Source organism: Mesoplodon bidens (genome assembly GCF_964165515.1).
Source record: "Mesoplodon bidens genome assembly, chromosome: 13".
NCBI classification, from domain to species: Eukaryota; Metazoa; Chordata; class Mammalia; order Artiodactyla; family Ziphiidae; genus Mesoplodon; species Mesoplodon bidens.
Window position 1 is genome coordinate 88,844,422 of NC_138169.1, and position 27,120 is coordinate 88,871,541.

General features: G+C 47.1%; 1 protein-coding gene across 4 annotated transcripts in view; it reads left to right on the forward strand.

The window, feature by feature from the left end:
- ATP9B (ATPase phospholipid transporting 9B (putative)) overlaps positions 1-27,120 on the forward strand; it is a 206,060-nt gene that overhangs the window by 102,736 nt on the left and 76,204 nt on the right. The window lies entirely within an intron of this gene.

Below are 27,120 nucleotides of genomic sequence, written 5' to 3' on the forward strand. Positions count from 1 at the left end.
CTGCAGGAAATTTGATAACAAAGCAATAGAAATGAAATAATTCTTTGAAAGATACCTTTTAGGACAAGATGTGTTTCATTTTTTCAGCTAAATACTATTTTAAAAAATAGTTAACCCTTCAAAAACTAGGGAAGCATCCCTGATGCTGTGAATGCCTGGACCTGCTTGCAGTGCAGCTGACTGTGCTTCCCGTATGGAGAGCATCCCCAGCTGCCTCCCAGGGTTGCATCTGGTGACATTTTATATGCCTGTATTTGTTAGGGCTCCAGATGTCTGTGGGTGACATGTTTACAGAAGTCAAAGAAAAATGTTGTGCTACTATTATTTTAGTATAAATTCTGATTTTGATAATGGGGGGAAAATTCTCTGTCGATTTATATATATATATTTATATAAAACTTGGCTTTAATTTGAGTAAATCAAATATACCCAAGTCAGTGACTCTACAATATAGTTAAATTATTTAAAAATAAATTACTAAACTAATGACAGGAGTTAGAATCGCATACATAGTTATGTGTGTTTTCTGGCGAGTATGGTGTTTTTAGTAAGCAAAACTTGGATGTCTAGTAACACGTATATGATTTCTGGGGTCTTTCCTTAATCATTTTACTTTTACATTTATGATGGTATTTGAGGGTAAATTTAATTTTAAATATTAAGTTTAAAACCTGAAAACTTTGTAATCCAGCTTCTTTTCTTGTTCTCCCTTACCCTTCAGTGCCGCTCGCTTCCTGTCACTTTCTCACCATCTGTCTACACACAGCCACTTCTTTCCTCGGGGCACCTTCGGTTTTGGCGCAGGTGCTTGTTCCCTTGGGTGTTGATCCAGAGTTATTTAGGTGACCTTTCCCAGGTTTCTGACCGCAGTGAAGAACTCTGGCCCTGGGGGTGGACCAGCCTGGGTTAGAGTCTGGGTGTTGCACTGACCAGCTCTTTGACTGTGGGCAAGCGGCTTAATTCTGCGCCTTATTACTCGGTAAATGCCACCCGTCACTATTACCTTTCTACAAAGTGCAATGTGAAATATGAATGAGTGCCGTGGTTTTTCAGCCCCACCCTCCTTGTCAGTCAAGACACGCTCCCTGAGTAGCTCCCAAGCCCGGGGCTGGCTCCCGAGCCGCCCGCCTTTCAGGTCCCCCGCTCTGCCCTCCCGCCTCTGCCCTCCTCCACCTCCTCGTCCTCCTCGTCCTCTCAGCCTCCCTTCCTCCTTCCTGATTCAGGCAGCCTTCCCAGCTTCCTCAGTGTTAGCAGAATCTCTCTTGCAGCAGGAGGAGCTCCTTTGGCGTCTTGCAGGGTTGGGCTCGGGTCCTTGCTCTGCCGCTTGGCAGCCTCACGTGGGAAGCAGACGTGCTCCTTTTGGGGCCGCACCTTTCTGGGGCTTGACCAGCGTTTGCTGCACCCCTTCTGGTTGAAAGCCCTAGGGAAGCTCTCCCACAGGCAGGCACTGACCTGAGCGCTTTATGTCCGTTATGCCGTGAGTCTGCATGGCAGCCCCGGAGGAGCCGGAGCCGGCTGGCTTTGGAGCAGGGCGACTGCAGCTCAGGGCGTAGCCTCATCGGTGCGGGGCTGCCGCTCCCTCAGGGCACTGCGCGGGGTAGAGCTCCAGCCTGAAAACGCTCTTGTAGATCAAGGCATCATCTTAGGAGAGAGAGAAAATCTCTCAATGCGCATATGTCATTAAATCTTTCAAAGTGTTAAATGCCGGATTTATAAGAATAAAATTCAGGAAAATGTTGCAAGCATGCTACAGTGGGCAAAAAGCAGCAGATGTAATTTATCCAGGGCAAGTATTGATATATGCTGAAAGAAAAGAATGTGTGATGTTTGAATCCTGAAAAGAGAGGGAAGACAGAAATCATGCTCACTGTTTGTAAGACGTTATTATCTGCAGACTACATCTCAGTGTTCTTCTGTAGCTTACTAAACCAGCAACTTCTGGATTTCACAGAAGGCTAGTGGAAACAAAAAGCAAACATTTAAAATGCTTTGAATCACTTGCCTAAGTTTCATTGGATTTCTTTGGGGAAGCCACACTGTGCCTTACCCTCCACTCTGAGCGCTGCCCTGTGCATGCAATGCCTGTGGGGTTAGAGTGTCAGGTGAAACAGCCCTGGAAGCACAGTGGCGCACACACCAGACGTTCCTTCTCTCCTCGTGTACACGTCTGAGATGTGGGCAGGCGCTCTGCTCGGCACTGTCCCTCGGGGGCCCCTCCTGGAAACACGCCTTGGCGACCGTGGGGATAAGAAGAAACTGGCGTGGCAGGTTACACACGCCTCCCCGCTCAGCCGGTCAGCAGTGTGGGCGTGTTTCCTTGGCCAGAGCACTTGAATGGCTTCACCAAAGTTGGAGGAATTAGGGAGGTACGGTCCTACCCCAACCGTGGAGGAGGGAGAATTGGGGATGTTTAATGACAAGCGCTGCTGACCACTGGCTTATGGGCGAGAGTTTCCAGCCTTTCACAGAGAGTTACAAAACAAGGGGGAGCCTCTTAGAGCCCTAAAGGTGCCAGCAGCGAGGCTGAAGCAGGGAAGGGTGGCCAGGACGGAAGGCAGAGAGGACAGCACTTGCGAGTGGCCGGCAGTGCGCAGCGGGCCGCAGGGCGGAGGCCCCGGGTCAAGGACCGAAGGGTCCGCGGGCTACGCACGTAGAAGTCGCGGTGAAGTGAGAAGCTCGGGTGGAGGGCAGATGCACGGGTAGGTGGAAGACTCTGAAGGAGGAGTCTGGGGCCAAGGCTGAGCGGGGAGGCCGGACACGCCTCTAGGCAGGGCCCGAAGCACCAGAGAAGCCGTGGTGGTAAGAACTGACTGATGCTACCCTGGGGAAAGGATTTTATTGATTTCGTCTCTGGTGAGGACATCAATACCACAAAACTATTGATGCTTCCAGTGAAAGAAGAGAGGGTCTTAGTTTATAAAGAGGAAAAATATTCTTTGGAAGAACAAGTTTCATAGGCATCTAATAGTAACTTAAATATATAAATACAAAATTACGTAAAAGGAAAATTATGTACTGTTATATGGAAAAACAGCTACCATAGAAAATATGACGTGGCTTCTTTGATTTTGCAGAAAATATGTACACTCACAGACATAGAAAACTTACGGTTACCAAGGGGAACGAGGGGAGGGGAGGGATAAAGTAGGAGTTTGGGATTGACATACATACACTACTGTGCATAAAACAGAGAACCAACAAGGACCTACTGTAGCTCACAGGGGGCTATACTCAATATTTTTTAATAACCTATAAGGGAAAAGAACCTGAAAAAGAATAGATGTGTGTGTATAACTGAATCACTGCTGTACACCTAAAACTAACACGACATTGTAAATCAACCAACTATATTTCAAAAAAATAAATAAAAATAAGAAGAAAGAAAAGATTTACAGTCATCTGTTAATCAGCCAGTATCTCCCTCCTTCCCCCCGCCCCCCGCTCTTACTCCATATTTCATTATAGTGTATACAGGAGCATCATGCAAATTTGTAAATTGCTGTAAGTTCCTAGAATGAAAAACGCTATAGTTAAAGCAGTGCTAATTTAAGGGGAAAAAAGTTAATGATAATAACAATAATTGATGTAGTGAAATTGATGCAGAACATGGTAAGAATTTGAGACAGTTCCTAAAAGCATTGAGAAAGATTATAGCCTCACAATTTAGGCTCATAAATTACTGGGCAGTGTTAGGGACCCAACTGAATCTTAACTTTATCATGGAGCCAGTAATGAGTATGTGGCTTTCTCAGGCTAATGTTCAGGAGTCCCCAGGCAGAAGTGAAGAAATGGCTGGTCTAAAGTTTCAGCTTGTGGGGTGGGAGGGTCAGAGGAACTACCCACAGATGCCCCCGGGCAGAGTGCTGAGACACAGGGGCCCTGCACGTTATGCCACTGGACTTCATAGCGTTGTTAGTACTCACGCCCACTCGCAGGGCCCCCTTCCCCTGTCCTGCGCACAAGTTCGCATCTTGGGTGGCGGCTGTTCCAAAGAGCCGTCTCCCTCTGGCATTACTACGGCCGCCTCTGCTGCCCTAGGAACGTGAGTGTCACTTCCCCGTTGAGGCTGGGGCTTCTTGTGGACCAGCCTGGGCACCTTGTAAAATGTTGTCCTTGGGTTGAGCAGATGGATATTAGATAAGTTGACCAGTTCGTATTGGTTGTTTCATAAAATGTATCTTAAAACTTAACCTACTCAGCTAGTGTCTGAAGCCTTTTTTGGGCCCCTCTCCTATTTGTCATCATTTTGTCCATCTTGCTCTTCTCTAGCTGCATGACAACTTCAGACAGAAAAGTAAGGAGAAAAGTATGATCACTCATATACCCTGAACCAGGTTAAACACAAGTTCCCTACTAGTTTCATCTTTTTCTGTGGTTACAGATGTCATGCCACTTTATCCCAAGTGTGCATTCTTAAAAAATAGAAAGTCCGGCACTTTCTGTAGCTGTGCCTCAGCCTCCTGTCTTACTCTGTGGCTCCTGACCTGCACAGCCCAGTTGAGTGGCCCTGGGTTGGCGACATCAGCTTCACATCCGGGGCACTGATTCGACCCCCTAGAGTCCCTCCCCTCAGACTTCCCGAATCCGAACCTCTGGGGGGCTCTGACACACACTAGAGACTGAAAGCTACCGTCCCCTCGGTGGACACCGCAGTCGGAGATATACAGAGAATCCTGCAAAATTAATCACACTGTAACTGAATTCTGTGACTGTGACAGATGTCCCACTTGAATTCATCCTTTTAGAATGGCCTTGAAGTTCCTTCTGGAAATCCAACTTGCAATTTTATGTAATCAGCATATACAGTTTTGCCCTTACGACAGGACCTTAGTAGAATGCCTTTTAAAATGTAGCATGTTTTATACAGACATGGAGATTAGGAATAAATCCTAAAATGTTGTTAGGTGGAGGAAAGCTCTAAAGTGTTGAGAAATTCCTAAAGCTCCTTCTCAGGGTTAGAATGTGCCCCTCACAGTGTTCACGGAGGCAGATGTAAAGCAGGGATTGGGGTCTACTCAAAGTTTGAAAATTGTATTTTAAAACTTTGAACAGATCAAAAGTTTTTATTACTCAGCCATTACTTTTACAGTAATATTTGGTGAAAGTTTAACTTACAAGGACTACAACTTGAGTTGTGGGTTGTTTTATAAAACCTAGCTTCGGATATATTTAATAAGATGATACTTGATTACATTTAAGAGGGAAAAATTCTTACAGGAGGTTAAGAAAAATCCATTGCGACAGGTTGCCATTGTCATGCCATTCATAATAATAAGTCGCTCAGAGCAAGAACAGCAAGGATGAAATGATAATACAAAGTGCTTCCAGCAGTTATTGTAATCCCTGGGGCACATTGATTTGTGTTTCTAATAAAAAAGAAGCTTTCAGATGTCTCATTGACAGACAGACAGGTGATACGCGCCATTATGTGAATTAGAGCCGCTTCTTGTTATCTGAATGGTTGTAAAGGCATTTTCAGATAATAGAGCAAAATAGAATCAGCTATGGTGTACTTTGCAAGTTGAAATATCAAGGCTGTTTGGAGAATCGCTCTTTTATTTTAAAAAGGGCAGTTTATTAATATTTTAAAAGTCGTGTTGATTTATATTAAAATTTTACAGTAGAAAGATTTATTATTCTGTCTTCTTGTGGTTGCATACCATCATCGCACCCCTTAATTTTTTAATAGTTACCTTCTTGAGTAATAAAATATTCTTGAATTTAAAAACTTGTTTAAAAATGGGATCATGTGGTTCACAAAAGAGCCATATGTTGTGGAATATGGTCTTACAGTCAATCTACATAGATAGTAGACTTCGGAATGCTTTTTTGATAACTGTTATTAATATGAACAAATCATAGCATTTCAAAGCCTCACCGGGGAGAGATCAACTAGAGAAAGAAGCCCCCAATAAAGTCATTCAGTGGCACGTAGACAGGGCCCAGTGTGGCTCTCGGGGTTGTGACGGCACACACACTGCCTCACTGCACTTGTTCAGCCGTATACTTTGATGTTACAGCTGCTCACAATTAAAAGTTGTGTTTCTTCATCAGCAGTGTGAATATAAATAAACTTATAATTTCAGGAAAGCAATAAAGAGGCAAGATGCTGAATGGAGAAGCAGTCCTAATGATAACCTCTGGGACGTGATGCTCTATCAGAATATGTAGGAAATATCTCAACCAGAAAACTTGGATTCAGTCCCTCATTCCTTTTAAATATGAATTTGATTATAAAGCAGGTGTTCTAAATAGGAAACACAGCATATTTGTTATTTAAAGTAAATACTTTGTATCACTAAAAAGACTTAGTTTTACATAAATTTCTGAATGAGAAGGGCTTACTCATCACCTGTATATATAATAAGAACTAATTGATTGTATTTCATCATATCTGAGCAGTACAGCTAAATTCCCTATAATCAAATTCTTAACAGAGAAGTATAACTTACTTAAGAAGCAAATAAGTATTTTGCCCTTGTTTTTTGAAATCTTTGATTCCTTATCCTGAGGCCATAATAACTGTTAGAAATTAGTGGAACTTGTGGTGACTTATTTATCATGACATTTCCATCTTAATTTATATATGCTCACAAAACTAAGTATTTATCACTCCCAGAAAGCATTTTTTTTTTTTTTTTTTTTTTTGCGGTAGGCGGGCCTCTCACTGTTGTGGCCTCTCCCCTTGCGGAGCACAGGCTCCGGACGCACAGGCTCAGCGGCCATGGCTCACGGGCCTAGCCGCTCTGCGGCATGTGGGATCTTCCCAGACCGGGGCACGAACCCGTGTCCCCTGCATCGGCAGGCGGACTCTCAACCACTGCGCCACCAGGGAAGCCCCCAGAAAGCATTTTTGATGAAAGCCTTTCTGAATGGATGAGAATATGGTCTGAAATATCTAGTGAGATTGAAAATGAGAAGCTTTCAGAACTTCTGTATGAACTAGAGTGGATGGATGATTATGCTGTGAACGAAGACAGAAGAGGATCATGAGATTTTCCTATTGTTTTCAGATTCTCTCAGTAAATATCACCTTCCCAGGCGGGCTGCGAGCCACCAGGCCATGGTGGGTACGTGTAGTGTCGATGTCCTAGGTTATTATGCAGAGCGGGTCCCTTCATGGTCACCGTGAAGAGAAACAGTTCATGTGCATGGCCGGGGTTCAGAAGCAGAATTGGGGAAAATGCCAAGCCAGAGGTCAGCTGGAAGGGAAGGTTGCTCGGTTTTCTTGCTGTGCCCTGGGAAGGCCTGGGACAGGTAGGACTCTTCGGCCCCCACTGTGGTTCCTCCTTGAGAGGTCAGGGGAAAACCAATGTCACTGCACCTGGCAGGCCGTGCGGGGTGCTTGTCCTTGGGGTTGCCGCTGGTGAGGACACCAGTGGGGGCATGGGAGGCTGAGTTCAAGGCCAGCCCTTCCCCGCCTGCCTGCTGGCTCCTTGGGCCGTGAGCCCCCGGCCCGCGGCTGCCACCTGCGACCACAGCGACACTGGTCTGGTGCCCTGGTTCCAGTGCCCAGACCAGGGACACTGGTCTGGTCCCTCCCAAAGGCAGGTCCGGGACGGGCACCCTTACGTCGTCGTGGCACCAGTTGGTGTCTCAGCCTCCGGCACAGTGATGACACATGTGTTGAGTGATCACGTTACTTTTCTTAGGAGTAGTTCATGGTTTTTCCCCTCCACAGTTACCTTTTTCTAAGCATTCTAATTTAAAAAGAAGTATATTCCTCAGAAACAAATCTTAACACATCTGGTTTCAACTTAGTTGTCTTTTCATACGTCTGAAAATATATTCTGGATACTAATTTTTTTTTTAATTTGAGTTGTCGACAATTAGAGTAGCAACTGGACCAAACTTTCTTTTTTAAAACCTCATGAACTAAAACATGTATATAATACATTTAACATGAAATTAAATAGCTTTCTTTTCCCCTGTGTAATTAGCATTGTCAGCTAATAATTACCTTTTGCAAAACTTTAAAATATATCATGTGAGTTTGAGTTTTCCCACTATAATAAGCTCTTAACTGCATGAGATTTCTTTTTGAGGGACAGTTATCCATATCAAACATTTCTGAAAGGCTTGTTTTTTGTTTGTTTATTTTTTAAAGTTTTTATTGGAGTATAGTTGATTTACAGTGTAGTGTTAGTTTCAGCTGTACAGTGAAGTGAACCAGTTATACATATACATATATCCACTCTTTTAGATTCTTTTCCCATGTAGGCCATTACAGAGTATTGAGTAGAGTTCCCTGTGCAGTACAGTAGGTCCTTATTAGTTATCTATTTTATGTGTAGTAGTGTGTATGTGTGTCAGTCCCAATCTCCCAATTGATCCCTCCCCCGACTTTCCTCCCTGGTAACCATAAGTTTGTTTTCTACATCTGTGAATCTGTTTCTGTTTTGTAAATAAGTTCATTTGTGCCCTTTTTTTAGATGCCACATAGAAGCGACGTCACAGGATATTTGTCTTTCTCTGACTTCCTTCATTCACTCAGTACGGGTTCTTTTTAAACTGCTGAATACCATCAGAATCAAATATTTTTTTGAGGCCTTGAAGTAAGAATGAAATTTTTTGAGCTCTCTTATTTGAACAAAGTTAGAACACAAAACTTCTATGGGATAAATTACTACAATGTAATAAATGATAATTTATCTATGGGATAAATTAATTACAATGTAAATTGGTGTGCCGGTGTATTTTCAAGAGACAATAGGAAAACGAGCCCAAAACATATTAGTGAAGGTTAATTAGTCCCCTCCACCAGTGAGCAGAGCCTTCTAATTAGAAGGCTTCAGCAAAATATATTAGTTCAAATATTTGCTGTTTAATATTTTTAAATTGTGGGATGGTGGTGACATCTCTGGAAGAGCTCTGGATGGGGCAGACGGGGCAGTGTCCCTCCCAGTGTGCCCTCCAGGTGTGCCCCTCCTGCTGTGCCTCTGTACCTGCGAGGCTTGCGGCACTGCCGTGTGGAGAGCATTAAAAGCAGGGGAGGGGGCTTCCCTGGTGGCGCAGTGGTTGGGAGTCCACCTGCCGATGCAGGGGACATGGGTTCGTGTCCCGGTCTGGGAAGATCCCACATGCCGCGGAGCGGCTGGGCCCGTGAGCCATGGCCGCTGAGCCTGCGTGTCCGGAGCCTGTGCTCCGCAACGGGAGAGGCCGCAACAGTGAGAGGCCCGCGTACCGGAAAAAAAAAAAAAAAAAGCAGGGGAGGTAGGGAAGGAATTTGGTCTGATGGGGATGCTCAAAATCTGTTAGGTACTTCACTTCTGAACAGCTCCATCCTGTTAGTTAACAGTGCTAGATATTGTGTGAGCTGTCTTAAATCAGCTTAGTTAATGAGGGTGGGTTTGTTCAGTAGACTGAGTGAGTGAGCTGTTTTGCTTGGTTGATTAGAATTTGTGCTAAAATGAGGTCTCGGAAGACCAGTGCCCGTCCTGCTGAAGGCTCTTAGTAGTAAAGGTTTGTGGAGTTACTTTTCATTTCTGGAGGAGGAAGGAGTGCTGGGAATATTTGTTTTGACAATGAAAGGCCAGATAGGTGACTGTAATGAGATGCTGATGGTGCAGCAGAGGAGATGGGTGCCACCTGGGGCACCTGAGCCGCTTCTGCTTCCCTTGAATCTTCTAGATTTCTGAGCAAGCAAACGAAACACGGTTACAGACAGACTGTAACTCAACAGTCCTTTTTGATTCTTTTTTTTTTTTTTTTTTTTTTTTTGCGGTACGCGGGCCTCTCCCTGTTGTGGCCTCTCCCGTTGCGGAGCACAGGCTCCGGACGCACAGGCTCAGCGGCCATGGCTCACGGGCCCAGCCGCTCCGCGGCATGTGGGATCTTCCCAAACCGGGGCACGAACCCGTGTCCCCTGCATCGGCAGGCGGACTCTCAACCACTGCGCCACCAGGGAAGCCCCTTTTTGATTCTTATTCTTATTTTTTGGAGCAGATTTAGTTTACAAAATTTTATGCTTTCAAAACAGATAAAGGAGAGGAATTATTTACATGAAAAGTTTATGAATTTATTAAACAGTTGCACCCTAACACTCTAAGGATTTAAAATTCTGTTTTTGGTCGTGGGGCCGCGGAGAAGGAAGGATTTATTACTTGCAGCAAGTAAGGAGAACGCCGGGGATCTTCCCCAAAGCAGCGTCTTGGATTGAAAATTCTCCTAGTCCTGTGACACACACAGTCTTTGTGTGTTTTATACAGACACACAAACATGTTTGTTCCCGGAACTTTGAAAATGCAATTAGTGCCAGGTTGCCAGTCACGTTTTTTGTAGTGGTCTCTTCGGCAGGAGATGAGGTAAATTTAAAACGGCGCCGTTTATCTGGAGCCGCCCTGGCTCCGGCCGCCTCCGCTGGGGGGGCCGCGCCGGCCGCTGGGCTTCGGGGCCGCTGTGCGCCGACTGCGCGTGCGCACCCTCCCTGGCGGCCGGCCTCCCGCTCCACGGGATCCGGGATCCGAGTGCCGGCAGGCGGGTCCGTGGCCCTCCGAGCCTTGTCTGGGATGCCGCCTCCGTCAGGACCCCCCCTCAGCCTGGCTGACTGGTTTCCCGCAGTCGGAGGAGGGCGCCCCCGTCCCGCGTGCCCCCATCACGATCCGTGCTTCTCCCGTTACAGCACGCACGGGGCACCGTCCCTCAGATCCCTCTCCCCGCTCCTCCCCGCAGCCTGCGCCCCGGGGCCTGACCCCTCTGTGCTCTGCGCACCCAGCGCCGCATTCATGCGACAGACGGGCCGGGGCTAGTCCCCTGCCTGGGCTGTTGCTCTGATGGCAAACACCGGCCCTCCGGGCTCTGCTGCTCAGGCAGCGGGTGAGCCTGACTTGGTGTGGGCCGCCGGCTGGATCTGCTGTTGCTTGGAGATTAGGAATAAACCCTGTCTATAAAGAGATTGTAATCGAAAGAGGGAATCTCTCATAGAGACATTTGTCTTCTGCCTCTTTCCCTACGCTTTGTACGTGGTAAACCCTCAATGAAGAATGAGTGGGGCCTCCCTGGTGGCTCAGTGGTTGAGAGTCCGCCTGCCGATGCAGGGGATACGGGTTCGTGCCCCGGTCCGGGAAGATCCCACATGCCACGAAGCAGCTGGGCCCGTGAGCCCTGGCCACTGAGCCTGCGTGTCCGGAGCCTGTGCTCCGCAACGGGAGAGGCCACGGCAGTGAGAGGCCCGCGTACCACACACACAAAAAAAGAATGACTGGCTTTAGGTGGGACTTGCTGTGCTGGCATTAAGGATAGTTTTTTTAAATGTTCCAAATTAAGTGACTTCAGAGTGAACAAACAGGTTTAGGAAGCCAGGCCTAGAAGTCAGACTTACGTCTTCGAGCTAGAAGTCATAGCTAGCTTTCTGTTCACTTTGCTGTTAATACTGATGTGAAAGAGAAAGGTTTTCTTCACTGCAGTAACGTTGAGAGCTGATGCTGTGTTACATGCAGCCATGTGACTGCAGTGTGGACACCCGCCCCAGGGGCGCAGAGTGAAGGCATAAAAATAAGATAGATTTCACATCACTACATACAGTTCATTAACCTGTGGAGATGAGCAACTGTGTACCAGACGATTCAGAGAAGGACTTGTTTTGTTTTGGCTGAATACTTAGTCATTCGAGCAGCAATTTTCTGAAGTTAAAGTCAATAATTTGTTTTTTTATTACAATTACAAAAATTGTTTCACAGCCTTAAGATACAGACATGGTCTGACACACACAATAGAGAGAACAAAATTTTCACAATAGATCAATTCTAAACAATATAAAGAAAAATGACTCCTTCCATGGTTTAATTTCAATCTAAGATGATGCCTTTGCCCCATACTTGAGGTGAATGTGATGCCATTGCGGCAGCCTCGTTTCAGAGGGTAAATGCCTGCCCTTCACCCTGTGAGCAGTCAGCTCAGGTCACTGAGGAATGTGCTCTAGATTGGAGAAGGAAATCAGATTGAAGTGTCCTTACAGTCTCGCATTAGTAATCAATCCTTACTCAAGATATGCTCTTAAATCTTGGCTTTCTGGATTAAGAATCGTAACGATTTTAAAGGTAATTTATGGTTGCTAATTAAATAAAATAAAAATAAATAGGTTCCGGACATTTTAAAGTATCATGTCGTTTGCACAATTTCATTCAGTACACATTTTAAGTCATTGTAAGGATGTATAACATGCTAGGTTGTAATTACACGTTCTCTTTTGTTGTTACACTGAGTTAGTACATTAAAGACAAAGCAGGACGCTCAGGATCCACATCTCCTCTAGAAAGTAGGAGTAACGTCAGCAAAGACGTTTCGTATGTAAGATTTAAGAGTGACTAAAGGGTCGTTGAGTTATTTTCCCCCTAAAATGACTATAATTAGTTCAAAAAGTACAACAGTGTCCAACGTGTTATTTGGTTAATGCTACAGTATTCGTTTTTCAGATTAAAATGTGAGTTGCTTGGCCATCCTTTTGTCACCCCAGGAAGGCAGGGTCCTCCCCTTGCTGGTCTAGCCCGCTTCTGTCTCCTGTCTGACCTGAGTTTCTCTGTTAGCTCTAGTTGTTGCATGCTGGTCCAGCTAGTTGCTGCCGTTACTAGTTAATGTAAAGTTGTTTCTTTCTGATTATCCTCTTTTGATGTCCATTTACCATATAAGTTGTGTTTAACTCTAGCAAATGGAGTGTAAACTCTCTGCGGGCCATTTAGCGGGTGACTTCTCTCCTGAATGCCCTGGAATGCTGATGAGCTGCTTCTCATCCACTCAGCAAACACGTACCTGTGTGGGTGCTTCGTGTGGTGCAGTAAAGACACAGGTGCGTGAGCATCTTTCCCTCAAGGAGTTGTCGTCTGCTGATGTGGCAGACACATGAACGGATCAGTTAAAAGCTAACTTGACCTTGATAGTCTTCGTGTTGGTAGGGTGTTTGGGGAGCACTGAACATTGGCCCTCACAACCTGGCTTGTTAGGGAGGCCTGGCCCGAAGTGAGCCAGACCTGCGAGGAAGGATACACGGTGGCCAGGGCAGCGGCCTGGACCAGAGCGGCTCAGCTGTGCTGGCGTGTGCATTTCGGAGGGAGTGGCGGGAGCCGGGGTTGAAGAAACGGTCGAGGGTGGATCTTGGAGGGTCTCCCATGCCTCTGATGCCTGAGCCGCATCCGGGGCCAGGGCCACGAGCCCCGGCGGGGGTGCACGCTCCGGCTGCTCTGAGAGCTCTGTGGAGGGCTGATGTAGAAGAGGTGGGGGAAAACCCACTGGGCCCGCGAGACGCACTTCAGACCCTTGAATGTCGGAGTCGCCGCAGCCTGTGATCAAGGACGCATCGCCGGACACATCAGAGACGCTCGGAAATGTAGTTAGCCGCACAAGAGAACTGGGAATCTTAAAATGTTAATGTAAAGGAAAAATATAGCAGTCTGGTGCTCAGCTTTTGAGTTTCTAACTCCAGGCGTACCTCAGAGATACTGTGGGCTTGGTGCCACACCACTGCAGTAAAGCCAGGCATGCAAATTTTGGGGTTTCCTGGTGCACGTAAAAGTTATGTTAGACTACACTGCAGTCTAGTAAGTGTGCAGTAGCATTATGTCTAAGAAAACAACGTACGTGCCTGAATTGAAAATGCTTTCTTGCTAAGAAATGCCAACCATCATCTGAGCCTTCAGCGAGTCACAGTAGTAACGCCAGAGATCAGTTATCACAGATCACCCTAACAAACGTTAATGATAATGAAAAGGTTTGAAATATTGCAAGAATTTCCAAAATGTGACAGAGACATGAAGTGAGCAAATGGTGTTGGGAAAATTGACACCGATAGCCTTGCTGGACACAAGGTTGCCACCAACCTTCAACTTGTAAAACTCACAGTATCTGTGAAGGGCAATAAAGATGAGATGCGCCCGTAGGTCTAAACAGGTTTGACAGTCCTGAAAACCGAGACTTTGATTTGCAAGAGCTGGGTGCTGTGGAGGCTGAAGAGGCCAAGGGCACAGGGCGGAGTCGGAAGCATGAACAGTGACAGAGACGACGCAGACCCCCGCCGTCGACGCCCCGGCCCAGGCTGCCCTGGGAAAGCGGAGGAATCAAGAAGCGAGGATGGACGTGGTTGGGCGTCTTGCCTCTCTCGGCAGCTCCCCGGACTGGGGGTGGACTCGGAGGCCAGTGCTCGGCCCCCCGGAGCCCTGACTGTCCCGGGCTCCAGGCTCATGCAGGACGGGGCCCCCAGGAGGAGGGTGCAGACTGCAGAGAAGGGGCCTGGGCCTGCGAAGCATTCAGTGACGAACGGGAAAGTGCCCTGTGTGGTGAGGGACCTACGCTCCCAGAGCTGACGTCACACGGGGAGCGGGCAGGGGAGGCTGAGAGGGTCTCCCTACTCTCAGAGGCCACTAAGTGCGCATCATCCTGTGCCACAGGTTAGATGTCGGGGAGGGGAGATGGATTGGCAAAGGCCCGAATACAATTTAACTTAAATCCGGAATCCTAATTACTAATCTTCATGAGTTAGCTAGAATGTGACCGGATTATATTCCCTTAGAATAAATGTTAAGAAATTTATTTTAGGAAGATAAAAAACTTGGCACACCTAAGCCTATGTCCTATAAAAATGATATCCACTACCTAAAACGTACCAAATGTTGACCCTTTGAGGTGCTTTTATCCTTGCAGGTAGAGAACCTAGATGCAGTGAGGTACGATTCTGCATCTCCTGGTCAAGATAGAGACCAGAGGGTCAGGTGGGGTCGAGGGGGTGAATCCTGTACCCATGGAGACCGTGTGAGGAAGGCCGGGCCCAGGGCGAGCTCCCTGCACCTTGAAGAGCTGGGGCAGGGCCAGCCGAGGACGGCCCGCGGTCAGGCAGAGGCAGGCGTCGAATCTGAACTGGAGAGAAGTCTCGAGACCCGAAACGGCCACAGGTGTCCAGTGCGGCGGAGCAGTGCGATCTGGACTGGAAACCAGTAACGGCACGGATTGGAGGACTTTGGTGAGCTCTGAGCGACAGAACTTCTCAGGAGACGACGGTGAAGCTAGCCGCAGGGCAACAAGGCGGGGTCGGAGGCGGACGCGGTGAGTGGGTGTGCCGAGGCCCGGGGCGGAGACGGCACGGCCGGGCCAGTGGCAAGGGAGGCGCCGAGGGCTCCAGAGAGGCAGAGCCGCTGGAGTGACGTCCCGGCGGGAGCAGCAGCGGCTTCGGCGACGAGGAGCGGTGGCCCCGAGCTGCCTCAGGGGCCTGGCCTCCATGCAGCAGGAGGCGCTGTGGGCGGGTGCAGGTGAGGTGAGGCCCAGGCGGTCCTGCAGTCGGTCCGTCAGGGACAAGCTGGGGAACGTGGAGAGAGGAGGCTCGGAGGCCAGCAGGTAGAGGACAAGGACACGGACGGGCCCGGTACCGAGGGCCCGGCAGAGGCTGGAGACGCGGTGTCCAGGAGAAGTGTCTTAAATTGCTGCGTGACTTTCTCTAGCAGAGCTGTGCTGCTCACATGGAGAAGCAGTGACCCAAGGTTTGGGATTTGCTGTCCAAGTTCTGAGGGGGGCGATTCAGAGGAAGGCGGTGTGCAGTAACACACGGTGCCCACGTGCAGGGTGGCTCGTGTCCGCGGGGAGCGTGCTGCGCGGGGTGCTGCGGCCGTCCCTCCATCCCCGGGCCCTCGGCCCTGCTTCCGCTTCTAGAGGAGCTGGGGGAGAAAAGCACCGTCACAGCCAGCCTCAGCCCCAGCCCTACGGCGGCAAAGAGCTGAGCGCACAGAAAGTCCCCGGACAGACACATCAGGTCGCAGCCCAAGCCTCTGGGGCCGCCAACCAGTAGGAAAACAAATGGTCACTTTGACACACTGCTGGAGGGCGAGTGCCGACTGGCGCACGTGAGAAGCCCTGGGGGCTGCAGTCTGGGCGGCTCTGGCTGCAGGAACTCGTCGGGGGCCGGGGTGGAGGTCCGAGAAGGGGCATGTCCTCTGTCACAGGGGCTTACCTGTGGGTGGGGGTGCCCGTCCCTGCCCCGTCCCACCTGGGGAGGGCCCTTCTCCTGCCCAGTCCCCTCGTCTGCCCGGCTCACCGGTGGGGTGGGGAGTTGAGAAACACCTGTGAAGGTGGCCTGGATGGGCCATGAGATCGCAGGAGGCTCCCTTCCCCGCCTTGCACCCCGGCGCCGGCGGGGCTCCAGCAAAGGGAGGCTCTGAGGAACGGCGTCTCAGAAGCGCAGAGTCAGCGGGGAGACACACGGGGCACCGGCGGACTTGGCAGCCTCTGTCACCCACGGCTGCGGCGACGTCAGACACACCAGCTCCTGCCCAGATTAACGTAAAACCCCCCGCCGAGGCTTGTTTACCTCTTCTCACTACCTCCCGCTCATTCCATGTCCTGCTGCAGACAGGAATCACGAGCTGTGTACCAAAGGGTAGGGAAAACGGTCTGGAGAAGCAAAGCAAGCACCAGGCCCAGACTCAGGTATGGCACAGCTTTTGGAATTACCAGACAGGGAACGTGAAAGAACTACGAGTAACATGCTAAGGGCTCTGGTAGAAACAGTAGACGTCCTGCACGGACAGGCATGGGAGTGTCGTCAGGGTCATGGAAACTCCAAGGAAGACTCACATCAAAGTCAAGTGTAACAGAAACCAAGAGTGCCCGTGATGAGCTCTCAGCAGCCTGGACAGGGCCACGGAAGACATGTCGGGAGAAACTTCCCAGGCTGAGAAGCAAAAACAAAGGAGAACAAAAAGGGGGCAACAGAAAACGGGACAGAGCAGCCGAGAAGCGTGTAACGGCCTCAGCAGGTGTGACGCGTCTGCACGGGGCACCGGCAGGAGGAGAGGGGAGCGGCGGAAGATGTATTCGGGCTGAACACGGCTGAGGGCTTTCCAGACTCGGTGACACACACCTAATCACAGATCCGGGAGCCTAGAGGACACCAGGCCAGATGAAAGCCCGAAGGTCTAAGCCCGGTGTAGAGCCTTCCCACTGCAGCCAACCACCGGCAGAGAGGGAACCCGAGAGAAGCCAGAGAAATAGAGGCGTTGGCCTGGAAAAGGCGTGGGACACTTCCCACCACATGGGATTGGGGGAGGCCTGGCTGGTGTCATCGTCATCATGCAGGAGCGGGCGGTGGTGGGAAAGGAGTTGACACAGCCTGGAGCACAAGCAGGGAAGGTCCTGATGGCCCGAGGGTGGTGAGGACTGGCTGGAGGCTTTGGAGTCCAGAGTGACAAGGAGTCAACACGTCCAGGCAGGTCAGGAGTTTATAGGGCGTGGGATTCCCCTCACCTCTGCTGCCTCCCCAGACCCACTGCGCCCAGAAACCGCGGGTACTGCCAGGCCTCCCCCCGCAGTCACTGGTCAGGGTCGGGGCTGGGGGTGTGGGCTTCCTGCCAGCCTCGCCCAGCCTGCTCTGCCTGCCGTCTGTGAGGTCCACTGGCCGTGTTCGGTTTGTGGTCACGGAGCAGAGGCTGAGCCCGTGGGTAGGGTTTCCTCAGTTGACTTCTACCAGCATTTCTGTATTATAATCTTAGATTAATGCATATGTTATTTCCTCAGCTGCCCACTCATTTTCTGAGGTTTCAGAAATGCTTTTTATTTAGCAGCTTTTAGGTCATCAGATGCAGTTTTGCACCTGAAATAGTCCTCCAGGTGTCATTTGACTAACGCCACAAGGCAGCATAAGCTATGCTCCTGTGCAGCTGTGAGGCTTGTGGTCAGCACTTGAGTTTTGCTTAAGAACAAGAATAATACTTCATTTCTGTTATACTTTTTTGGTTTTCGTTCTTTAATTTTGGTTGACTTAACATAATACACAAAAGTATACCAACTTTAAAAAGCATGGAACTCGCTGAGTCACCACAAAGCGAGCACGCGCCCCAGCCCCTGACGTGGTCAGGAAATAGCGCTGTGCCAGGGTTCCAGAAGCTTCCCTCTCTGCACACCTGTTCTCCCAGAAGGGCACTGTCCCCGTATCTACTTGACTGGCTACTTTTGTCTGTTTCTGAAGATTACAAAATGCGGCTGTACAACGTGCATTCTTCTGCGTTTGGCCTCCTGTGTACAGTGATGCGCATGGGGGTTTTGTCCACGTGTCACATGTCACGGGACTCTGTTCGTTTGCGTGTCCGTGCACCGTCCCGCCACAGGACCAGCCGTAGCTGCTCAAAGAAGCCATCCTGCAGCTGATGGGCCCTCCGCTGTCCCAAGTCGCTCTGCCCTGGCGTCTGTGTGCACCGTGTCTCCGTGCGAACATGGGCGTTTCTGCTGCGTACGCGCCTAGGAGTGGAGTTGCTGGGTCACGGATACGTTTACATTCATTTTGTGGAATCCCGGTCCTCCAGAGTGATGGCGCCAGCGCTCACTCTTCCCCGCAGCGTGAGGATTCAAGTTCCTCTATGACCTTGTCCGCACTTGGGTTGTCCGTTTTATTTTTAAATGTGTTTAACGTTCTGTTGAGGATGTAGTAATGTCTTATTGTGATTTTAGTTTCCGTTTCCCTGAGGACTAACGAGGTTGCATTTCCTCTGCACGTTGACTGGCTGCCTGGGCATCTTGGTTTGAGGATCACTTCAGTGTGTCTTTTGTGCATTTTCCCATTGGATTGTTAGTCTTTCTTCGTTATTTTGTAGGAGTTCTTTATATATCCTGGCACGAGCACTTCGCTGGTTATGTGAGTATTAGGTCCTCCCACTCTGTTGCCTCCTTCCTCTCTTCAGTGTGTCTTGACAAATAGCCATGCTCAGTTCTAATGGAATGCAATTTATCAGTCTTTTCGTGGTTTAAGAAATCTTTCTCTACCCTGGGTCATGAAGGTACTCTCTTATCTTCTAGGAGTTTTGCTGTTTACCTTTCTCAGTTAGATCTCTAGACGTCTGGAATTGGGTTCTGTGTTTGTTATGAAGATGGGAAGTTTCCATTTTTTCCCCACGTAGATTTCCAGTGGACCCATAACCAGCTGTTGCAGGTCCGTCCTTTCCCACCGCAGGTTCCGGCGTGAATCATACGTGCACGTGCGGTGGGTGTGCATCTGGACCTCCTCTGATTGGTCCTCGATTCCCTTTTTGTGCTAATCGTCTGTAATTACTATAGCAAGTTTGATTGGGATTGCATTTAATCTCTGTAGATCTTTGAGGAGAATTACTTTTTAAATTCTGAGTTTTTTTAATCAATGAATATTCTGTATCCTTTGTTTATACAGGTATTCTTTAATTTTTTTAATAACGTTTTATGATTCTGTGTAGAGCTTTTATATACCTTTTGTTTGATTTATTTCTATGTATTTAGATTCTGTTGATGCTGTTTCATTCATTATCTTTTTAAAATTTTTTATTTTCTGTTTGCTGCTCTATAAAAATACAATTGCAGCAAAGCTTTTTATTTCCAAGTTGGTTTCCCATTCAAAATATTAAATATATGCTTTGCACTGTAGTTACAGGCTGAGTCAATGTTGAGCTCTGTCATCTCAAGAACTGACCCTGTCTGGCTGACTGATGGGTTTTTCATGAGAAAGTTGGCGTCTCATCCGCAGTGACCCCCTCCCTGGGTTAGTCAGATGCCGCTGTCGCGAGGCCACTGGGAGTCCGTCCGTCTTTATGGGAGCGGGTTGGACTATGGGTACTTGCAGCACGGGGAAGAGGCCATGCACACACTTGTACTCCTGGTTAGTGCCAGGCCAGGGTGCAGCGCGACTCTGAGGACCCGAAAATCAGGTCGGCCCCGCCATGTTGATTCTAACTGGCACACGCCCAGATCACGGGAGTGGTGGCTGGTTGCTTCGAAACTGCTCTGCGTGGTCCAGATATCCCCCAGCCCCCTCTCCTCATGGAATTGGTGAGGCGGGGACCTCCTCTCATCTGTGGGCACAGTGTACAGAGGCCCCCGACCGTCCTGGCCCTGGACTCCCCTCCTCGGGAGCTGCAGGCGGGCAGCAGGTAGGGTTTATTTGAAACTGGCTTCCCTCCTCTGCCTCCTGTGTGGGGATGGTGGCCAGTGAGGAATGGCTGAGGGGCTGGAGCTGAGGCAGCCTCCCTCCCGCGGGAGACCATTGTCGCTGTACTTGGTTGGGCTTCAAAAGGGGGAAGATCTGCAGTGTCGAGGTCGGGTATTATATAGCAGCATTTTCACTTAGATTTGAAAGTAAGGGGGGGGAAATAAAAGTGAAGGTAAAAATCAGATCAAAGGAGAAAGATATGTATTTTTATCACATCAGTAAGAAGAAGAATGAGAGCAGTGGGCATTTAAATGAGCAATTACTGTGTGTCGGCTGCATGCCTAGGACAGGAAGGTGGCCATGGAGCCCGTTCTGAGTCATCAATACAAAGGGTCAGAGACCCGGATGTGCCCAGAGCTATTTCGCCTCTTCAGAGCTTCAGAAAGTCCAGCTGGAAGGCGCGCGGGGCAGCTTTGTGGTCATGTAGAGTGACTGGTCCAGACGGGGCTCTGGCCGTGGCGCACGCCCACCCGCCCTGGCTGCTTCCAGAACAGCAGAGCCTCGGGGTCCACACTCACTGCCACTGCCCCGCTGGTGCTGAGTAGAGGCGTCCACAGGAGAACCTACGTGTAGCACAGGAAGAGCGCCCGTCCAGCAGAAGGCTCAACACAACACGTAGGTAGGATGAGGTGCTTTGTCCTTTAACTGCTTCACCAGGCAAAAGGCCCTCAGCTGAGTGTTTACTTCCTTGGTCCTTGTTTTGGTTACAACATTTAATCACTTTGTTTAATCTGTTCTTCTTTTCCCAAAGTATAGTAATGGCTGCCAGTTGAGCAAGTTTCACCACTTTTAAATAAAAATAGTGAAGGAAAACATTTTGATAAGCAAGGTCTGGCCAGTTTTCATTTCATAAACCTAATGGAAGTTTGTGTAGTTAATGGAAAGTACAGCCACAGATCTCATTACGAGAGTGGGAATAATATCATTTCTGGTTCACATCCGCCAGCCAAGGAGGCCCGTCTGCGGCAAGGGGACGGAAGCCGCAAGCTCGGCCATACACCTTAGCTCCCTGGAAGTGAACCAGAAATTTAACCAGGCTGGAGTTAAGCCGAGTAACAGAAATCATGCAAAAGCACTTAGCAAATTGTAAAGGCTATTGGCTTGGAAATTGCTATGGTCATAAGGGGTCAGAAATTCATCAGTTATAAACAATTAAGACCAAAATGAAGGCATTTTATGTGTTATTAATGGAAGCTCATCTTGTTATAGTAAATTGGTTATGCATTTTGTTTGTTTGTCTGAAGCATTTTTTAAATTTATTTATTTATTTAATTAATTTATTTTTGGCCGCATTGGGTCTTCGTTGCTGCGCGTGGGCTTCCTCTAGTTGCATCAAGCAGGGGCTACTCTTCGTTGCAGTGCGCGGGCTTCTCATTGCGGTGCCTTCTCTTGTTGTGGAGCTTGGGCTCTAGGCGTGTGGGCTTCAGTAGTTGTGGCACACAGCTCAGTAGTTGTGGCTCGTAGGCTCTAGAGCGCAGGCTCAGTAGTTGTGGCGCACGGGCTTAGTTGCGCCGCGGCACGTGGGATCTTCCCGGACCAGGGCTCGAACCTGTGTCCCCTGTATTGGCAGGCGGATTCTTAACCACTGCACCACCAGGGAAGCCCTGTCTGAAGCGTTTTCGCCTGCATTTTTTTTTTCACGGGGAACATGTCAGGTGAAGCTGACACTGAATGGCCCGTGAGGGGCCTGTCCCCCGTGCGGATGCCACAGTCTGTCTAAAATCGTACCGCCTCCTGTCTCCTGGCTTCAGCCAAGCTGCAGCGACCTAAGACTTTAGTTTTGAGCCAGAAGCCTTGACAGACCACCTCGAGATTTGAAGTCTTTTCTTAGCTCACCGGATGCCCTTTCATGGTGACACGTGTCCCGGGTCCTCGGGGGATCTCCTCGCCTCCATGACAGGCCAGGGTGCCAGGGGGGTCTCGTCAGACTCCTGCTGCTTGGCTGGTTCTTGCTTTGGCTGTAAACGGCCTCCACCCAAGTCAAAGCCTGTTGGGTATACTTTGCCCTACGACAATTCACTAGAATTACTAGAATGTTAGCTCTTTTAGTGTAGGGCACCCTCTTCGTCATTAGGTGCATGTTCTGAACAGCTAATATGTGTAATTACGTTTAAAATAAGTGCACTCCAAGTGATTAACAGCATTTTGATATCAGAGCTGTGACCTAGCCGTTGTCTTCTGGTGGCTGAATAATTAACTTGTGTCTGAGAGCTTTCGAGTGTGATAGTTGCCTAACACAGGGCTTCCTCGTGGAAGGTTTGCTGGCTTCCGGTGACCCTGAGCTGCCATCTGGTGCAGACTCTAAGTGCTCCTGTCATCTGCTGCTAATTGCTGTCACCTGCCGTTGCAGGCCCTCGGCGGAGATGGCGTGAGCAGGCGGCCCGTCGCCGTCGGCGCGGGTCCTCTCGGCACGCGCAGGTGCGCCCCGGAAAGAAAGCACGGCGGCGGGCTGGGCTTTCTCAGTCGAAGCACTTTTCAGTTAGTTTGCATTTTAATACACAAGGTGGGGAAAATGGTGACCGTCTTGTGAAGGTTATTACTTCACTAAGTCCAAGTGTGTTGCCTGTTTTATGATTTGTTTTAATGGTTCTGGCGCTTAGGAGCCTGTTAGGCTGGCGAGATTGTTTCCACGACATTCTACAGAAGACTTCTGTAATCCTCTTTCTCAAGCGGATAAGCTTCGGTCGGGGCACTCGCCTATAGCACCATATTATATTAATGTATTTTACTTGTAATTTAGAGAGCAAGAAGGATGCCCTGATTTGAAGGCTAAGCTGTCCCCTGTGGCACTGGCACAGCTGATAATCGCGAACTAGAAAGATGTGTATATCAAATAGTTTACAAAATGAAGCCAGCTGTGTTTCCCTACATACTGTGGCTTCCTGACATGCATCATTAAACCTTATTAGCTACTTCCTTTTACAAAGATTCTTGTAGTCTTGAACATTGCATATTAACATTTTCTGCCCCTCCAACTGGAAATTATTTGCTTTATTGTAGAGTGTCAACTTGCTCTGGTTTCTGATGCGTTCTAATTGGTACTTTAGAGTATAATCATCGTGAGATACCACGCCATGCATTTCTTTATTTGGAAATTAATACAGACCTTTTCACTTTATCTGTCAATCTGGGCAACTTTTCACACAATTCCCAACTCTTGGGATTGCTTACAAGCCATTAAGTATGAAATGGTTCATAAAATGTCCTTGAAGACATAAAGTAACACAAAAATTTTAGATGCTTTAAAGCAGTGCCGTACTTTGCCAAGATACCAGTAATAAACCTCTTAAAAGTAGACAGTTAATAATAAAAGGGTAGTTAAGAAGATGAAAAGTTTATTTAACCATATTATGCTTGTCATTTAAACATTTCAGCAAATCTCCTGAATTCCGTTTTCCTTTCAAAAGAATGCAAATCATGAGAACTATGGATTTTGAAAACTAAGTAACGTTGATTCAAAGTTAGGTGTTAGGCCAGTATGATAACTTTCTTCATTCTTTTTCTCTTTATGCCGTTCTGTGTCTGCTATTCTGCTACACTGCCTTAAAAATTAATTATGTTTATCTACTGTTAACTTTCATTTGTCAGCTAGTTTTGCTGATATGTTGGTGGGACAGAGAATGGACAAGATAATAGCAATTCTGAGGTGTTTCAAACACTGACCAGGGTTTTCCGTATCTTTTCACGTGTTTAATATAATCACAAAGAGCTGATATGCGTTTCATTGAGACAGAATTTCGGGAGTTCAGTGAAACGGTGATCATAGTTTTGTTTCCAGTAAATATCTTAGACACAGATCTTGTCAAGTCAGCCAATGACTTGATTTAAAAACCCTACTGAGTGGTTTTATGTCGTGATGGGTGCCAGATATCTGGAGATTGGGGTGGAGACCTTAAACGGTCCATAAATTCCCACATATTTACACAATAAACCAACAAGCGGTGAAGGAGGTAGTGACACCATCGCAGCCTTTGTGTCTCTTCGCGGGCTACACGGTACAGTGTACATTCTAGTAGTGCCACGCTGCCTGCAGAAACTGAGACGTGAAACACGCTAAGCTAAACTCCGCCACACGCAGCACTTAGGCGTTGAGGATTTTTCCTGCCGATTGTCTTTTTTTTTTCCCCTAAGATACTGTTACTTAGAATTAACAACTTTATAATACTGTGTATGGGACTGAAGTAGTCCTTAATGAAACCAGACTTTCTGGAATCTATTATTATATACAAAAATTGTTAACTAATGTCTAGTAAATTCCCTGGCACAAACCATTAAATGCATTTCACTTGTTGGTATGCCAAAGAAAGAATTTAGATGGTAACGTTTTGAATCTCCGAACAAATCTCTGACTTTGTTATAGAAATTCATCCGTATCATGACCTCTTATGAAGAAAATCTAGGGCTGGAAATCAAAGTTTCATTATAAATGAATGACCTTGTTTACTAATAAAAACTTAACCATTCCCTTTCCCAGAATTTTATTAGGAAAATAACCAAGCAGGTGGAAGGGTGTTCGCAGCGCCCCACCCCCACCCCCGCCCCGCCAATCCCATGCAGTTTCTTTAAAGAAACACAGCAGTTCTTCTGGCCCTGTCCCAGGCAGGCTCCAGGGAGAAGGGCGGCCCTGGTACCTGCCTGCCCGGCCATTCCCTGTGCCTCCCGTGCTGGGGGGCCACCAGGTACTGGCTTTCCCTGAGAAGGGGCTCTGATCTACTCCTGTCGCCTAAATCCCAGTCTTCCCCATCATGTACGGTCCAGCAGTTTCAAGCCACTAACAGGAATGCGTCCTTCAATATGTCACTTCCTGGGTGTTAGAGAGCCGCCAAATACTTTTCCAGCTCTTTGAAGAGTTCAAAGGGTGCCCTGAAGGGATGCAGTCACTGTGCTGGGGAATTTCGGGTGCAATAGTGTTAGAAGCCCTGACTGTATTAGCAAGCAGTAACAGAGCCCAGATTTTAACAGCATTACTATTGATGTGCTTAAAAATCTAAGAGTATTTTCTATTCAATAATATATTTTATAAATTATATTTAAATGAATATTTAAGAGTATATTTGAAGGGTGTTTCTAAAATGCACACATACACAAACAATATTTAAAATAAGGGACTTGACACATGCAGGAGAAAATAAAGTCACACATACACCCCCGTACCTCCCAGAAGAAAAATGTGCTAAACAGCATAGCCTCCTCAGTATGAAAAATCAACCAGAAAATGAAGGGTGAGGACTGCCCCATATTTCAACAGATTTACAAGAAGCCATGGTCTGCCCTTTCTCTCTGAGTCTGTTAAAATTTTAAGAGTCCTCATAAAAGGCTTTCTTTAAAAATATCAGAACCATTTAGAGTTCTTATTAGAAAAAAATCTATTTTTCATGTTTCTAGGGAAAAAAGAATTTCCAGGAGTGTGGGGACTTTTAAAGTCTTTGAAGAAGCATAAAATAAAAGTCAAAGTTCCTGAGCATATCAGTGACCATGCACAAAATCTGCTCTTGCTGGCGTTTTTCCAGACTTTTTTTTTTTTTTTAAACACAGTTACTAATCCCTGAACTCATGGGTATTGTGGTTTTAGATAGTGAGAATTCAAGAGTAGGTTAATGCTACCTGTAAAATATCTGTTAAAATAAATATAAAATTACCAAAATAAACTGCTTATTTAATTAGATTAAATTGAAATCAAATGCCTGACCTCAGATTTCACTTACATGACTGATGTTGAATGTTGAGGGTTCTGGTGTCGGTAGATAGCTCAGGCTTGAAGTAATCATTTTGAATTGGTGGGTGGTCTTAGCAAAACCATTTAAAACTGATAGCTTTCTACACTGTTAAGACAAAAATAAGGTAAATATATGCAGGATCTCTAAACCATTAATGTAAGCTGTTGTTACAACTTTATTGATTTAGTTTGTAGATCTAAATCTTTAAAAAAAAAAGCCTTCTCACTATACTACTGTACGATTACCTACAGTATTTTGGTTGTCATATCTTTAAATATGACAAATATCAAATATCCTTATTTGATAGTAGATTTTTATTTGGGAAATTTCCTTCAATATAATTAATTCATCACGTTAAAGTCTATAAATTCTGTCTTGGATTCTTCGTGACAGCATAGATATTTATGGTAACTTTTTGTTGTTGTTAATAAAACTAAGATAACATGTATTATATATACTAAATTGGCTGATTGAAGATCGAAGTTCTGCTTTCACCAAAAGCAGGCTTTCAGCCTTCGAAAAACAAAAAAAGCAACAATCTTGAGCGCCCTCTGCTGGCGAAGCTGCAACAGACTGCACCTTCGCTTTTGCTTTCTCTCCCCAGCTAAGAGAACTGTTTTTATAAAAGCAACAACGGACTATCAACCGGAAGCATGACAGCCGTGCCCACACACCGTACGCAGCATAGTGTTGGGCTGATAGTGGTGTGTGTGGTGTAGTCTCCTTGCATCCCTGGCTTTTAAATAAGCTGTGTGGACTATTGTAAAATAAGGCTGGAACTACTGTACGTTAGACAATTATGGTCTCTTTGAAATATTCAGTGCTGGATTTTCATGTAGTTTGTGTACATAGAGTACAAATTAAATTGCCAGACGGTTTCCAGACCGTTTTGCGTATTTGTGCACACTCATCTTTGTTTTAAACATGGCTTCGATGTGTCACAAGTTGAGCCTATTTGAAATAGTTTATAGTAATTATTAGAAACAAAAAATTAAACTAACCACTTAAAGTCACTATATTGCTTTAAATTTGATGACTTTGTAATATACTGGTTACGCCTTAATAAAGGCTCTACTGTGACAGAGGCTGTCAGACAGTAACAGGCTTGGCCAAATTGTCCTGCATGAATATAAAAGTAAGTCTGCATTTTGCAAAAACAGACCTGACGTGTATTTGTGTATGTCCATATGTTCATAGATAAAGTGCTATTTTCTGGCATTTTTGATGATTATAAAATGTTACGTGGATATGTGTTATAGCAAATGCTCAAGCCACTATTGAAGTTTCTCAAATGATCTGGTAGGTTGACGGCTTGAGAAGGCAGCCGCATTCTGCACTCATGAAGCCCCCTTCGAACTCAGCAAGTAATATGTTTGTAGATTATAGGAATAATTTCACCCTTAACAACATGTTTATCGTGTCTAGCGGACAGAGTGATCTGACGACGTGCATTGTCCTAAACACGGAGCTGATCGGTAC